Genomic DNA, 14,219 nt, shown 5'->3' on the forward strand with positions numbered 1-14,219 from the left:
ATGAGTTAAACTTCTCTGAGCCACTAGGAGTTTATATTGTGCCTTTCACAGACTCAGTTAAAAAAGACGACCCCTGCCTGCTTTTATAGAGCGCCCTTTCAAAACCGGACCACCACAAGCCACCGTTAGAGCAGGCCGCCTTTATATACCCTAGTTGCGCCCTTCAGAAACTGCACAGCCATAAATCACATTAAAACTATGACACGAGTTTGATTTTTTTTTTTTTTAATATAGCGCCCTTCAAAATCTTCTCTAGCACAAATCGCCTTAAAGCCTTCAACCCGCCTGATTTTACAATAATAATTCTTTGCATTTATATGGCGCCTTTCTCACTTCTCAAAGCGCTCCACACTTGCAGGCTAAGGGCCGAGCAGAGAAGAGTCCCTATTGGCATTTACGGGATTCGAACTGGCAACCTTCCGATTGCCAGTGCAGATCCCGAGCCTCAGAGCCACCAGCCGCCTAGTCTTCGATATAGCGCCTTTCACAAGCGGCACCATTAAGAAGTCACCTTAAGAGACATAAACCAGCCTGATTTTATATAGCGCCTTTCCAAAACTGCACCACCGTAGGCCCAGTTTAAAAGCATGAGATCAGTCCGACTTTCACAGAGGGCCTCACCACGGATCACATTAAAATCATTTCCAGTCTCTTTATATACCATAGCACCCCTCAAAAACTGTGCAATCGTAAATCCCAGTAAAACATTCAGCCCTCTGCACAGCCCTCTTGAGTAACGGTGCGACCACAAATAACACAGAAAGCATTAAATCAAGCTGTGATTTCTCGCAGGGGTCCCCAACGCCGGTCCTGGTGGGCCGCAGTGGCTGCAGGTTTTCATTCTAACCCTATTCTTAATTAGTGACCTCTTTTATTCATCCATCCATTTTCCAACCCGCTGAATCCGAACACAGGGTCACAGGGGTCTGCTGGAGTCAATCCCAGCCAACACAGGGCGCAAGGCAGGAACCAATCCCGGGCAGGGCGCCAGCCCACCGCAGGACCCACACAACAAGCACACACTAGGGACAATTTAGAACCACCAATGCGCCTAACCTGCATGTCTTCGGACTGTGGGGGGAAACCGGAGCACCAGGAGGAAACCCACACAGACACGGGGAGAACATGCAAGCTCCACGCAGGGAGGACCCGGGAAGCAAACCCAGGTCTCCTAACTGCGAGGCAGCAGCGCTACCACTGCGCCACCGTGCCGCCCGACCTCTTCTAGTTACCTGCTAATTCACTTCTTTTCAGTTCATTTGCTCTTGAAGACTCAGACCCCTCAATTGTGTTTTTTTTTTTCCTTAATTAGCAGCCAAACAATAATGAGATACAAAATGAGCCAAAACAACTGGTGTCCATCATACAAGATCTGAAAATAAGGAAAGATGAAGGTCTCAGGAATGCTGATCTGCTGAGGACCCCGGTGCTCTTAGAAAGGAGAACATCGACAATTTCAGAAATTCTTGGCATCGCACAACGAGAGCTGCGACAAGCCGTGGAATTAAAGAACGGGTTTAAATAACGACGGGACTCGGCGCCTCATTAAGCGGCTGGTTGGAGGCGGAGGCCCTGACTTAGGTGGTCATCTGTTGGCTCCCTCACACCATTTAAGTAATCAATGAAGCAATTCAGAGGAACGATGAATACATTCAGGGGATCTAATCTTAAAAAAAATAAGTCAATTAAAATTAATTTCAAAGAAGTTAATTAGGAGCAAAAAAAAAAAAAAAAAAACGGATCACAAAGAAAAGTCAGAATGAAAACCTGCAGCCGCTGGAACCCTCCAGGACCGGAGCTGGGGACCCCTGAGCACACCGGCTTGGCTTTGATTTCTCTTCTTAAATAGCACGGGTGCAAGGAGCCCCCCAAGACGTGGAGCCACCACGTTATTATTAAGCGCGTCCGCAGAAATTAGAGGAGCGCCGCTGGCTGTCGACACGTCTGCCTGCTCGTCCTTCAAAGTTGTGCCGCTCGTGGTGGACACAAGTCGTTGACGTTTAGCTCACTTGGTTGAGTCCCCGGAATGGAGAGCCGCGCTGCAGATTGAATATCAGAAACTCCCACCTCAACAAAAACAACAAAAAAACACCTCGGCGCATTTATGAAGTCATCTGTCCATAAAGCAACCAAAGCAGCATTCGTAGCCCCCCACCCAATGAAGTTACTCTTTCAAAGGCACCTTGCGAGCGAGCGAGCGGCTGGCCGCCTGTAATTCGCGTCTTTTAACCCCCCGACGAGATCAGCCAGTGCGGCCGCACGAGTTTGGACCCAGAACTGGAACTCCTCATCGAGGGCTTTTAATTATTTATTTTTTTTCTTTTCAAAAATGAAATACAAAGATTAGCCAAAGACCACCCAAAGCCAACCGACCTCAAGGAAAAGCCGAGCGACTCGACTAAGACGTCACTCGAGTCTCCGCCACCAGAGCTCGGCTTGGGCTGCACTGTCACCGTCACCGTCACCGTCACGAGCGCTTGACGTGCTCAGCTAACACGTGGAACTGCCTTCATTTGTTATTCCTGAATAGGAGGCATTATTACAGAAATATTCCATGAATAAAATGGGATATCCCTGGCTGAAATAAATACAAGAAAAATGAAAGAATCACCAAAGTTTCATCAGATTGAACTGCGTCTCCAGACGGCCCTGAAAGTTACAAGTGGAGTGAGACCTTCAAAGGGGACCGACAGTCACGATGGAGTGTGTCTGTGTGTCCTTATGTGGGTCTATATAAATATATATATATTGTGGAACTGGCCCCGGACACAGACAGACGGACATCGTTAGTTCACCCAACCCACGTTTACTTACAACTAAATATTTACAGTTCTTTTAGTAGACATCACAGCCTCGAATGCCTTCCTTCTGGCCGCCTCCACTCCTCTCTCGAGCTCCGTCCTCTTCCACCCGACTCTTGCCAATGAGCGGAGGGAGGCGGCCCCCTTTATCCCAACCCAGATGGGCTTCAGCTGCTTCCCGGCAATCCCCTGCTGACACACCCCCGCGTGGCGGAAGTGCCGGCTGCGCACCCGGAAGCCCTCCGGGTGTCCCCAGTCTTCTTCCCCCCAGCACTTCCAGAATATGAGTAAAATCTGTAAATGTCCATCCATCCATTGTTCAACCCGCTATATGCTAAGTACAGGGTCACGGGGGTCTGCTGGAGCCAACACAGGGCGCAAGGCAGGAAACAAACCCCGGGCAGGGCACCAGCCCACCGCAGGGCACACACACACACACACACACATACACATACACTAGGGACAATTTAGACCATCTATAAATGTACAAATGAAAAAATTATTTATTGGAGTCAAAATCACGAATATTTACTCTCTTACTGGTTGGAGTATTCCCGTTAAGCATTATGCTCGATGCACGACTTTCTCGATATTTTACTTCATAATTTAAAAACAGAATAACAATCTGAAAATCTAATAACATCACGTTAAAAGTTTGATAAATTCTGAAAAGAATGATACCAAACATATATATGTATAGGTTTTAAAATAAGCCCGACTTAAAGCGTGACAAAAAACGAGACATAAAATCGCTGCAATTTTAGGCTTAGGATTTTATAGAGAGAGACAGAGAGAGTAGACATCTCTATTAACAATAAATAAAATCCTGCGACGAGATGTGACTTTCTCAGAGAGACACTTTCACGTCCCGCGACACGAGACTTTGTGCCAAGAGATTTATAACCAGGGGGCCCGGGGCCGGAAATAAAAGACAAAGAGCAGATGACAAAGCAGAACGCTGTAGAGAATTCAAAAACGTCGGCGCGGTACACACGTGCAGAGCAGGTTAGCGATAACGGAAGTACGAAAATTCAAAAGTCTCAAAGAAAGGATGGTAAAGATCACATTAGCGCAAACAAACGGAAATTATTACTCAGTGGAATAACAGAACAGCGGAAAGAGATTGAATTTATTGTTCGGATTTAGACTTTAAGTCGGAGACTCGTAGATCGTCTAATTTGTGTTGTCATCGGGGAAAAGTCGCGTGTTTACCCAACGAAGAGGCCTTTCCGTGAGAATTAGAAGATTTGTTGTTTGGTGAAAGTGAAATTCACATACGCGACAGATGAGAAGTGGTGGGGGGTTGGCAAGTGAAGCCCCCTAATATATATATATATATATATATTGTCACGCATGCGCGAGTAGGGGGCCGCGGACGGACCTTAATACGTTCGGGAAGACGTACGCCAGCAGGGAGTGGCGGGGTACTAACCTTTCTCCTTTTGTGTCTTACAGAAGAAAAGACGCCCCGCCGCCATGAGTCTCCCTCCTACCGCTTCCCACACTCTGCTACTTCCGCCCTCCCTCCGTCCGTCCACTACTCATGACATCATCAATCCCATCTTGCACCACGGCTCCTTCCCAGCATTCCTCCACTTCCGGCCCCTCCTCCATAAATGTCCGCCGACGCCATCTTTGGGTGTCATGCACTAAGAATTTCATTTTTCATGTCTGGATCATATTGCAATATACGGGGCCGGAAACCCCACACCTTTATGCTGTTGTTTGCTCTCTCTTTTACAATATATCGTAACAAAAGGCGCTATATGGGCGCCTGACCCGACACAGATGGACACGGAGGCACGTTACAATAAATACACTTTGATTTTTCTTCACCTCTGGGCACGTCTCCCCCGTGACCCCCACAGTCCCAAGTGTAAATAAAGCACTGCCAAAACACACCACACACTTTCTTCTTCTTCTTCCTCCACTCCTCCTCCTCCTCCTCTTCCTCCTCCCAACTCGGTCTCTACGAGTGGTGGCTGCTGTTCCCTTTTATAGTCCACCCAGAAGAGCTCCAGGTGGTTGACTGCCAAATTCCGGCTGCACTTGCGGGTGTGGCGAATACGCGGCCCATACGGGCTCAGCAGTCCCAGCTACAGCACCCCCTGGCGGCGCCTGCGGGACCCAACAGGGCTGCACCCAACTCCACTTCTCATGGAGCCCTGCTGGAAACCGAGGCACCGCTCCAACCCAGGGGGGTGGACATCTAGCATCCAGGGGGAGGTATTGCAGTGCCCAGGGCTGCTGCCCCTGAATATACAGTGAAGGGGCATCCTGACCGGGTCTGCCACTATATATATATATATATATAAATAAATAAATAAATAAATATCAATATGGTCTCACCTGTGTATGGGAGGATCTCCTCACAGGCTACACTGAGGTATGTAATAACCTCACCAGGAAGAGAGGGGGTGCTGTTGCTAACATTCTCTTCTCCTTCTCTCCCAGCAACACCAAGAGAACCACCCAGTAAGAGCCACGGGTGTCATAGTGGTGGTGGCAGGAAGGGGTCCACTGGTCCTCAAAGCCTGGAATGAGGAAGGGGCCCACAGAGACCGCTTACGTATCGGGCCCAGAGTTCTGTGCTACACCCCCGAGGAGGGCACTTAGCGTCGCCCCTTCCAGGTCTACAGCTATAAGAACCCCCAGGTGCCCGGAAGGAGGCGTCTATTGTGACCAAAGTGACCGCTGAACAAACAGACTCTGAGCCTGCGGCGAAAGCCAAACCTTTTTGTGTTGCTAAAAGCCCGAGGGGGAGACGCCTACACGCAAAGAGGGCTTTTTTTTTGTTAAAATTAAAAAGGACGACCCAGTTGGCATCCAGACTTTTATTTTCTGAGGCCTGTCATTCCTGCACCCAACCACTATATATATATATATCAAAGAGAGTGAGAGAGAGTGAGTGAGTGAGAGTGAGAGAGTGAGTGAGTGAGTGAGAGAGAGTGAGAGTGAGTGAGTGAGAGAGAGAGAGTGAGTGAGAGAGAGAGAGTGAGTGAGAGAGTGAGTGAGAGAGAGAGAGTGTGAGTGAGTGAGTGAGTGAGAGAGTGAGTAAAGAGTGAGAGAGTGACTGAGAGTGAGTGAGTGAGTGTGTCACACACGTGTGCCCAAGACACAAATTCAGTTCCTGTCGACTTGTAATTCCACTCCGGTCCACAGGATGGCGCTGCTTTCTAATGCTTCTCTGCTCCTTCCTCCTGTAGATCTGGAAATCGACAATTTGGGGGCAATCAACATCCCTTCTGGTTCGGGGGCTCCTGGACCCCAGTATTTTGGGCTCATTTTCAATCCTCCTCCATCTCTCTATTATGCGCCCCGTTCACCCATTCTGCTCTCTGATTGTACCGCATGCACCCCACTCTATCACTCACAAATCTCTGAGGGGACCCCCTCCATTGTTCTTTGATGGTATTTACCTAATCTGTCACCCTCAGATCTCTGAGAGGGGGCCACAACCCCCACTTCTTGGCATGTCTGTATTGGGCTATTTTCAATTTTTGAGCTGTCCTTGGGCTGGAAGGTTTTTCATGACTTGGTGACCCTGCCGTTGACCCCACACCAGACCCCCCCGAGGCTCAACTGCCATGACCTGTACACTTTGTGACCAAAATATGGCCAACTGTCCGGTTCCAAATGGAGCCACAAGATGGCACATGGCTGTAAACAGAAAAGGGGTGGGGGGGTTAATTCAGGGCTGGCACTGCCAGTTGCTCTGGAGGAGGAGTGGCATGACGCCCTGTTAAATATGCAAAATGAGGTTCCCGCCCCACAAACATCAACAGACCAATCCATGTTATGAATCGGGCCAGAGGCGGACTTTGTATGCAAAATTTAAAAGCTGTGGGCCGTCTCAGGGGGCGGAGACTCCTCAGGGGTGTGGTTTGGCACCTTACTAGTAAGCTGTGGCATCAACTCAGCGCCACTCAGTCCCCCCCAAGCCCTGAGACCCTCATGTTAAGTTGACTGGTACAAGAGTGAATGTGTGAGGGGGTGCACCCTATCCATGCCCATTTCCTGCCTTGTGCCCTGTGCTCTGAGGACTGGCGTCATGATCCTGAATTGGACAGGGCAGCCTGAGGATGGCTCCTACCTCTTAGTGACTTGGATTCCTTTATTCTTCATCTCCTAGAGCTTCCCCCCCTCTGTCATTTTATAGCCATGAAGGATTCTAAAGGGTGGTCTTCCTCTTCTTCCCCAACGTCACCCAAAACTGCAAAGACTGAAGGTGGCAGTTAAACCCGGACAGTCGCATCTTCAAATCCCTGCAGATTTCTAACCCAGTTGTCTACTCCCCAGTTCTTGAGGTCGTTTTCATCGTTAACTCATTCATTGTGGTGCCCTGGGGTGTTGGAACACCTTGGGGGCCACAAACAAGGACCTCGTCACACTGTGACGAATTAAAGTAAGTTTGGGCACAGGTCCTGCACATCTTCCATCCGTTCCTTTTTTCTGATCTTACTTTATCCATTACAGGGTCCTGTAAGCCCACCCAGGCCTACTCCTCCCACTGAGTAAAGCACAAGAAAACCCATAAGAACACTGGGAGAATATGCAGAGTCCACATGGAAGGTAAGAAATCCCAGAGTACCTCACTTTATACATACAGAGAGAGGGAGAGCAGTAAAAATCTGGCCAGTCAATATTATATAGCGCCTTACACAGAGACCCTCGTATAATAAGTCGGCCCCAGTATGTGGTTACATTACATCTTGCTCTTTAAACGAATCTTTAAAAACGCAGCTCATCAAATGTGAATGGCCTGTCATCTGTAGTGATGCATTGTTTCCATAGAAACAGCAGGGTAGGTGGGGGGGGGGAGGTTCTCAAACGCAGGATTGTCATATTTAACAGAGGGACATAAATCAGAGACTGCCACCCAGAGACAAGCTTGAGATACTACAAGAGTGCACCGCCACCTCCCCCAACCCTGTGTCCCGGAGTGGTGGTCCCCAGCCCCCCGGCCTGAGCCCAATCTCTGGCTGTCTGCACCGACCGCTGGCCTCACTTTTGCGCCTCATTTCCATGTCAGTGTCACTCTGGCTCGTCTCACGCCTGCACTGGGACTCTTGTATAAACATTATGAAAGCCATCAGAAAGGCTGCTGGTTGCCATAGAGATAATATGCTAATGACTCCATTGTGTCACAGGCCCATATCCAGGCAACTCGCTTCATTGTAGCGGCAGAAGAGAAACTCCGGTTAACCCTGTAGCTGCCACGGCCCTGCGCATCTTCATTTGTGGTCAAAACCCTCATTGCTGGCATTCGTCATTACTTACGAAACAAACAGTCGGCCACCCGCAACCCTGGTGGGGGTTAAGCAGGCTAGTAAATGATGTGACGTGGCACGTAGCTGGCCAAAGAGCCGACTCACCAAAAACAACCAGAAAATGTCTGGTACTGTCGACGGAATGAGTTAACAATCTGACAAAATCTGGCAGGCGGCCATTAAGAGTGAAAACCCACAGTATGGGCATCAGGGCGGCCCTGAAGTGCTCAGTTAGGCTTGGGAGAAAGCTTGAAAAATGGGCACAGATACACCTTCAGTCCTGTAGGGGGCGCATGGCATCAACATACAGCACTTCTGCACTTGTGTTGGAGTGCCAATGGATATGAAAGGCGCTATATGAGATAGGCAGATAGACATGAAAGAGATAGATAGATAGATAGATAGATAGATAGATAGATAGATAGATAGATGTGAAAGGCACTATATAATAGATAGATAGATATGAAAGGCACTGTATAATAGATAGAATTATAAAAACTGCATAGCGGACCAACAGATATGGCATTATGTAGAGATGTACAAGACACTAGAGAGCCTAAAGACTGATATGTTATTCATTATAGTTTATGACAGATTATTGAAACACTCTGTAATAAACATATATGCAAGTCAATATATTATAGATCGTTGCCTGAGGCACTAAATAATTAATTGATCAATAGATAGACGCTGAAAGCATATATGATAAACATAGAGTTATTATAGAGTTAATAAGGTGCTATATGAAAAACAGGAAAAGCACAATATAATAAACAGATATGAAATATACTATTTAATAAAAATATAAGTTTAAAAGACACTATATAATAGATAGATAAGACATATAGCTAGTTAATCAAGGCACTATATAATAGATTAAAAGCACAATATTATACATAGCTTTGAAAGGCACTATATAATATGTAGATAAGCTAGATATGAAAGGCACTATATAATATGTCGATAAGATTGATATGAAGGGCACTACTTAACAGATAGACAGACTGAAAGGCACTATATAACGCTATACCCAGAGCTCTATCAAACGAGGACCGACAGCGCCAGCCATTTCTAGTCCTAGGTGCCCCTGACAGTCGCGCTCATCTGCCCGTCTCGTCGCTGGCGCGCAGCTCGGCTCGTTTTCTCTAACAGCCCAGCGAATGATTTTTCCCCCCCCCCCCGTTGTTTTGCTCCGCCCCCTGGATGTGCGTTTCTTCTTCTCGAGCGGCAGGCCCGTTGTTGAGAGTAATCGCTTTACTCACACAGGTTCACAGTTGCTGTTGTAAAATCACAGAGCGTTTAATTGAAACAAATGACTCTAATAATGGAACATTATCCCGGCAGGCTCCCAGCCGTGACAGCTTTAATTATTGCTGTTCTGAGGACTCACAATGTTGATCCTTCAAAGAAGCAGCAAGCAGACTTTGGGCCAAAAGGAGGCTCCCTCCTCCTCCTCCTCCTCTTCCTCCTCCTCCTCCTCCTCCTCATCTTTGCTCCATAAAGAGCGACGTTGAGGCCGGGTGGCAGTGGTGGCTCTCACCTGCGTGGCTTTAGTTGGCTCCCGTATTCCTCTCCTCACAGCTCCACTGCCGGCCGGAGGCTTTGCTCCTCTCCGCAGGTGGGGACGTACGACTGGAGGCAGAAAGCTCATTGGTTGTCAGCCGTCACGCACCGATGACAGAATGCACCGCCGCCAACTGCCTCCAACTCGACTAAGAGAATGCAAATGAGGGTAAAGTCATCTAATGTGACACGGCCCGGGAGGTCTTCGCCTGCCCCCCTCTGTTGGCTGATTTGCCCACTGGATCTGTGGGTCAGCTGGCCTCTCTAAATGGACTCCTTGTGGGAGTCTGGCAGTGAAGTGGCGCCACGGGCACCTTAACCCTGAGACAGGCTGCAGCCTGCCAATATTGGATTAAACAAAATGGGAGAATGTCAGATTGGGCATGATGATGATGATGATGGTGGTGGTATTCTGATGTGTACAGTGGCACCCTGGGTGGCATCTGAAAATGGGTGTCGGAGTCTTAATGAAGCTTTCATGTTCTGCCTGTGCTCTTGTGGGTCATCAAAACTCGACTTGATGTTATTTGTGAAGAATGAAGAGGGCAGGACTGGTGGGCTTTGTTGGGCCGAATGGCCTGTTCTCGTCCATGGGTTACCCCCACATCCCAAAGCTACGCAGATGAGGTCTGTGAGCCCTTTGTGAGCCCCGTGATGGATCAGAGCGCCCAGTGACCCTAAACTCGGGTTACTACTCGGGCTCCTCGCTGGGCCTCCGGCAGGTAAGTGGCGCCACTCCAGGTGGGCATCGGCTGTCATTCTTCCTTCACACTTCCATATTTCTAAACATTTACATTTGTTTTTCATTGGGTGTTAGACTCGGTGCCAGGATGTGACGGAGCTGTGAACATACGTGGCAGACGGGCTGTGTGACTGGAGACGAGCCCAGCGAGTGGAGACGACGAGGCTCCGTCTGGCAACGCAGGCACAAGAACAAGAAGGTGAGAAGCTGGCAGCCCGGCGGTGTGAATGGCCGCCCTCTAGGGGTCTGAAGGGGGACTTCCCGTCACAGTTGTGCCGCTTTTAGGTGTGCGGCGGCCGCCTGATGTGGCAAATTCCTCTGACATGACATTCTGAGTCGAGTGACGGCAGCCTTGTTGTTTCTCTTTCAGCTTCATTTGTGTGTTTTATTTTGGTCACAGGTTGCTGCCGTTATTCTTATTCTATCTATCTATTCACTTTACTTTCTCTCGATTGTGAAGCAGCGGCGACACCTGCCAGTATTGGCAGCCCCCCGTCGCCCACCTCATCGTCACTAATGGCGGTGTGCAGCTCCTGGTCTGGTCAGTCAATTCTCTCTGAAAGTCTCTGCCTTCTTCTGTGATTCTCCCAATTTAAAAGATACGCTCGCTTCCTCTGTCTGCCACTCAAACATCTAGCCCCGCCCAGCCGGCCGCTATTCAAATGTCTAGCTCCACCCTACCTGCTGCCACTCAAACGTCTGGCCCCGCCCAGCTGTCTGCCACTCAAACATCTAGCTCTGCCAAGCTGGATGCCACTCAAACATCTAGCCCCGCCCATCCGGCTACTTTTCAAATGTCTAGCCCTGCCCAATTCACCATCACTAAAAAAAAATCTCCCCCCGTTCAGTTGGTTGCTACTTAAATGTCTAGCTCAATGCAACCAGCTGTCACTCAAACACCTAATCCCGCCCAGCTGGCTGCTATTCAAATGTCTAGCTCCACCCAACCTGCTGCCACTTTGTCTAGCCCCACCCAATCTTCTGCCACTCCGTCTAGCCCCGCCCAGTTGGCTGCTACTCAAATGTCTCGCCCTGCTCAATCTAATGGGACTTGAATGTCTAGCCCCACCCAACCTGTTGTCACTCAAACATCTAGCCCCACCCTACCTCCAACCTGCTGTCACTCTAGCCCCACCCAGCTGGCTTCCACTCAAACGTCTAGCCCTGCCCAACATTTAACAAGCTTTCAGACAGCCACCTTCCGGTAATTGGCACGGAGTGATTTATAACAGCACACCCCAATTATTATTTCAGGCTTTCAGTTGTCCAAAGGGTCCTGGTATTTTACACCATGTCTAATATCTTCAGTGTATAAGGCTGGCTGTCTAATGTGGAATAGAAATCCCAGGTGTCATTTGCCCTTAGGCCACCAGGTGGCAGTGTCCCTTATGGCCACGGTGCTGTTTAGAATGCCTGGGTGTCAGCTGGCATGGCTCCCTAGGCTTACTGTGAGTGGTGACGTGTGGCCTGTTGAAAGCACACACAGGTAAGAATCTCGCTGGACTTCGCACACGGGAGTGTTCACCCTAAGAAACCAGGTGTGTATGTTATGTGCTCCTTTAGGCTCAACAGTGGAGCCCACCTTTTTATTGTTAACAGCACACACCCTGCCACGTGGGCAGCTGGTCCTGCTCTGCCACTGACGACAGCCCATCAGAACCCCGTGCTGGTCTGAGAATGTATTCATGTATGTTACGTAAGGACACGCCCCTTTCTGCTAATGCTGCGGGGTGCTCAGGGGTGGAGCCAACCTTTATGCCAGTCAGCCATTGATCAGGCAAATTATAATTGAAAATGGGTGTTCCTTTATGCTAATGTTATGATCAGGGGAGGAGCCTGCCCTTGTGCTATTCAGCCATTCTGTATGCAGATTAGCTGTTTTGTAATTGAAAATGAGCATTCCTTTATGCTAATACTATGATTGGGGGTGGAGCCAGCTCTTTATGGGAATGACCTCATTTATAATTGAAAATGGCCTTTCCTTTTATGCTGATGCAAAACTTAAGATGGAGCCAATCACTCATTCCCTATGCAAATTAGCTCATTTGTAATTGTTCCTTTATGCTAATTAGCCATTTGTCACCTGCATAAAAATGGCAGAAAGGGATCTGAACGGCTGCTGACAATTTAGCAACCCATCCCAAGCCCATTTTTTCTCACAGATTGGATTCAAAAACTGACCACTTGGACATTGTGAAGAGGCGTCCGTGCACCGACCGCCGTAATGTCTCATAATAATTACTCATTCCGTTAGTCCGTCATTCACGCCGACCATCAGAGGGGAAGAATGCAACGCCCTTCTGCCACAATAGAACCTCAAAGAAGTTGAATTTGTGGCGAGCGCTCTGCAGTTTCATCTCCTCCTGCAGCCGGAACCGGGCTCCCTTTCCCCTGGAGATAATAAAAGAATTGAATTTTTCCTTATCGGTCATCTATTTTTCCAGAGAAAGCTATTACTCCCGGCCTGTGGTTGCTAGGCAACAGGAAATATTAATAGCGGCTTTTATTAGCCTGGCTTTGCTGGCGAGCTACTAAAATGAGAAAGAGGGAAACATGAATGCGTTACATAAATCTGCAGGGCTCGCGCACGGCCCTCTGCTTTCGCTGTGATTTATGGCGCCGCCGCCGCCGCCGCTTCATTTATGAGAAGAAGGGGTGTGAAATAAGAAAATGGAACATTACCCTGAAGGGCCATTTGAAAATAAATAATTACAAAGGTGACGAGAAAGCCGTTTAAAAGCCGGCTTTCTGTCTGTCGTGTGCAGCTTTTATTGGCCTCTTAGGCCCCGGCAGAGGGCCATGCCAACGGCGGGCCGCGTACATCGAGGACCCCCCCGGCAGCCTCTCGATTTTCTTTCAGACACCGAGCCCCAATTTGACCCCTCTGATCTGCAGGTTCAGTTATGAAATGTGACGAGAAACGGCCGAGAGGCGCTGCGTAACAGTGGGGCTCAGCAGAGGGGCCACGTCTATATAGCGCCTTTCTCGGTGCCCGAAAAGCAAACAGGAGCAAAATAAAAACAATGCCAATGACCCCACCATTTGCTGGCATGATGGTGGACTGATGAGCGGATATGAAAAAGCACACTAGGCAAGGCAAAGGGGCATCGGCGCTGGCATCAGCTGGCAACTTGGTGATTTATTTCATGGTAGCTGAAAGGCACTATATGAAAGATAGAGATGGAAGGCACGATATAATAGGGGGCCACAGAGAGATATATAAAGCACTCCATTATACATTTAGAGATGAAAGGCACTATATAATAGGCAGAGAGGGACACCACTAAACACTCGGCAAAAACACAACATACTAAATAGACTTGAAAGGCACTATAAAATAGAAAAATAGACGTATCATATATTTTATAAATATATATATATATAGTAGTATTCAGATCTATCCAATGTAGGAAGAGACATTAAAGACACCAAATAGCAGACCTGAAGCTCACTACAGAATATACAAACAGACTGGCAAGGCACCTTATACTAGATGGATCTCAAAGGCGCCATATTGTAGACAGGCAGGTGGTATATAGCGCCTTACCAAATTACATTATATAGAGAGAGACGTCAAAGACACTTTATAGCAGACATAAAAATCATATAACAGACATGAAAAGCAGTGTATGTTAAATAGGAAAGGCACTATACAATAGATACAAATAAAAGGCACTATACTAGATAGATAGATAGATAGATAGATAGATAGATAGATAGATAGATAGATAGATAGATAGATAGATTTGAAAGGCACTATATTATAGATAGATTATGTAGACATATAATGCTTTTCATTTTAATTGCATATACTGCATATAGACAGATGTCAATGACACTATA

The 14,219-nt window shown here is 48.0% G+C and overlaps 1 protein-coding gene across 1 annotated transcript in view; it reads right to left on the minus strand.

Moving 5' to 3' along the window:
* tox2 (TOX high mobility group box family member 2) overlaps positions 1 to 14,219 on the minus strand; it is a 120,116-nt gene that overhangs the window by 35,469 nt on the left and 70,428 nt on the right.

This window comes from Polypterus senegalus, chromosome 10, assembly GCF_016835505.1.
Source record: "Polypterus senegalus isolate Bchr_013 chromosome 10, ASM1683550v1, whole genome shotgun sequence".
In the NCBI taxonomy this organism is placed as follows: domain Eukaryota; kingdom Metazoa; phylum Chordata; class Cladistia; order Polypteriformes; family Polypteridae; genus Polypterus; species Polypterus senegalus.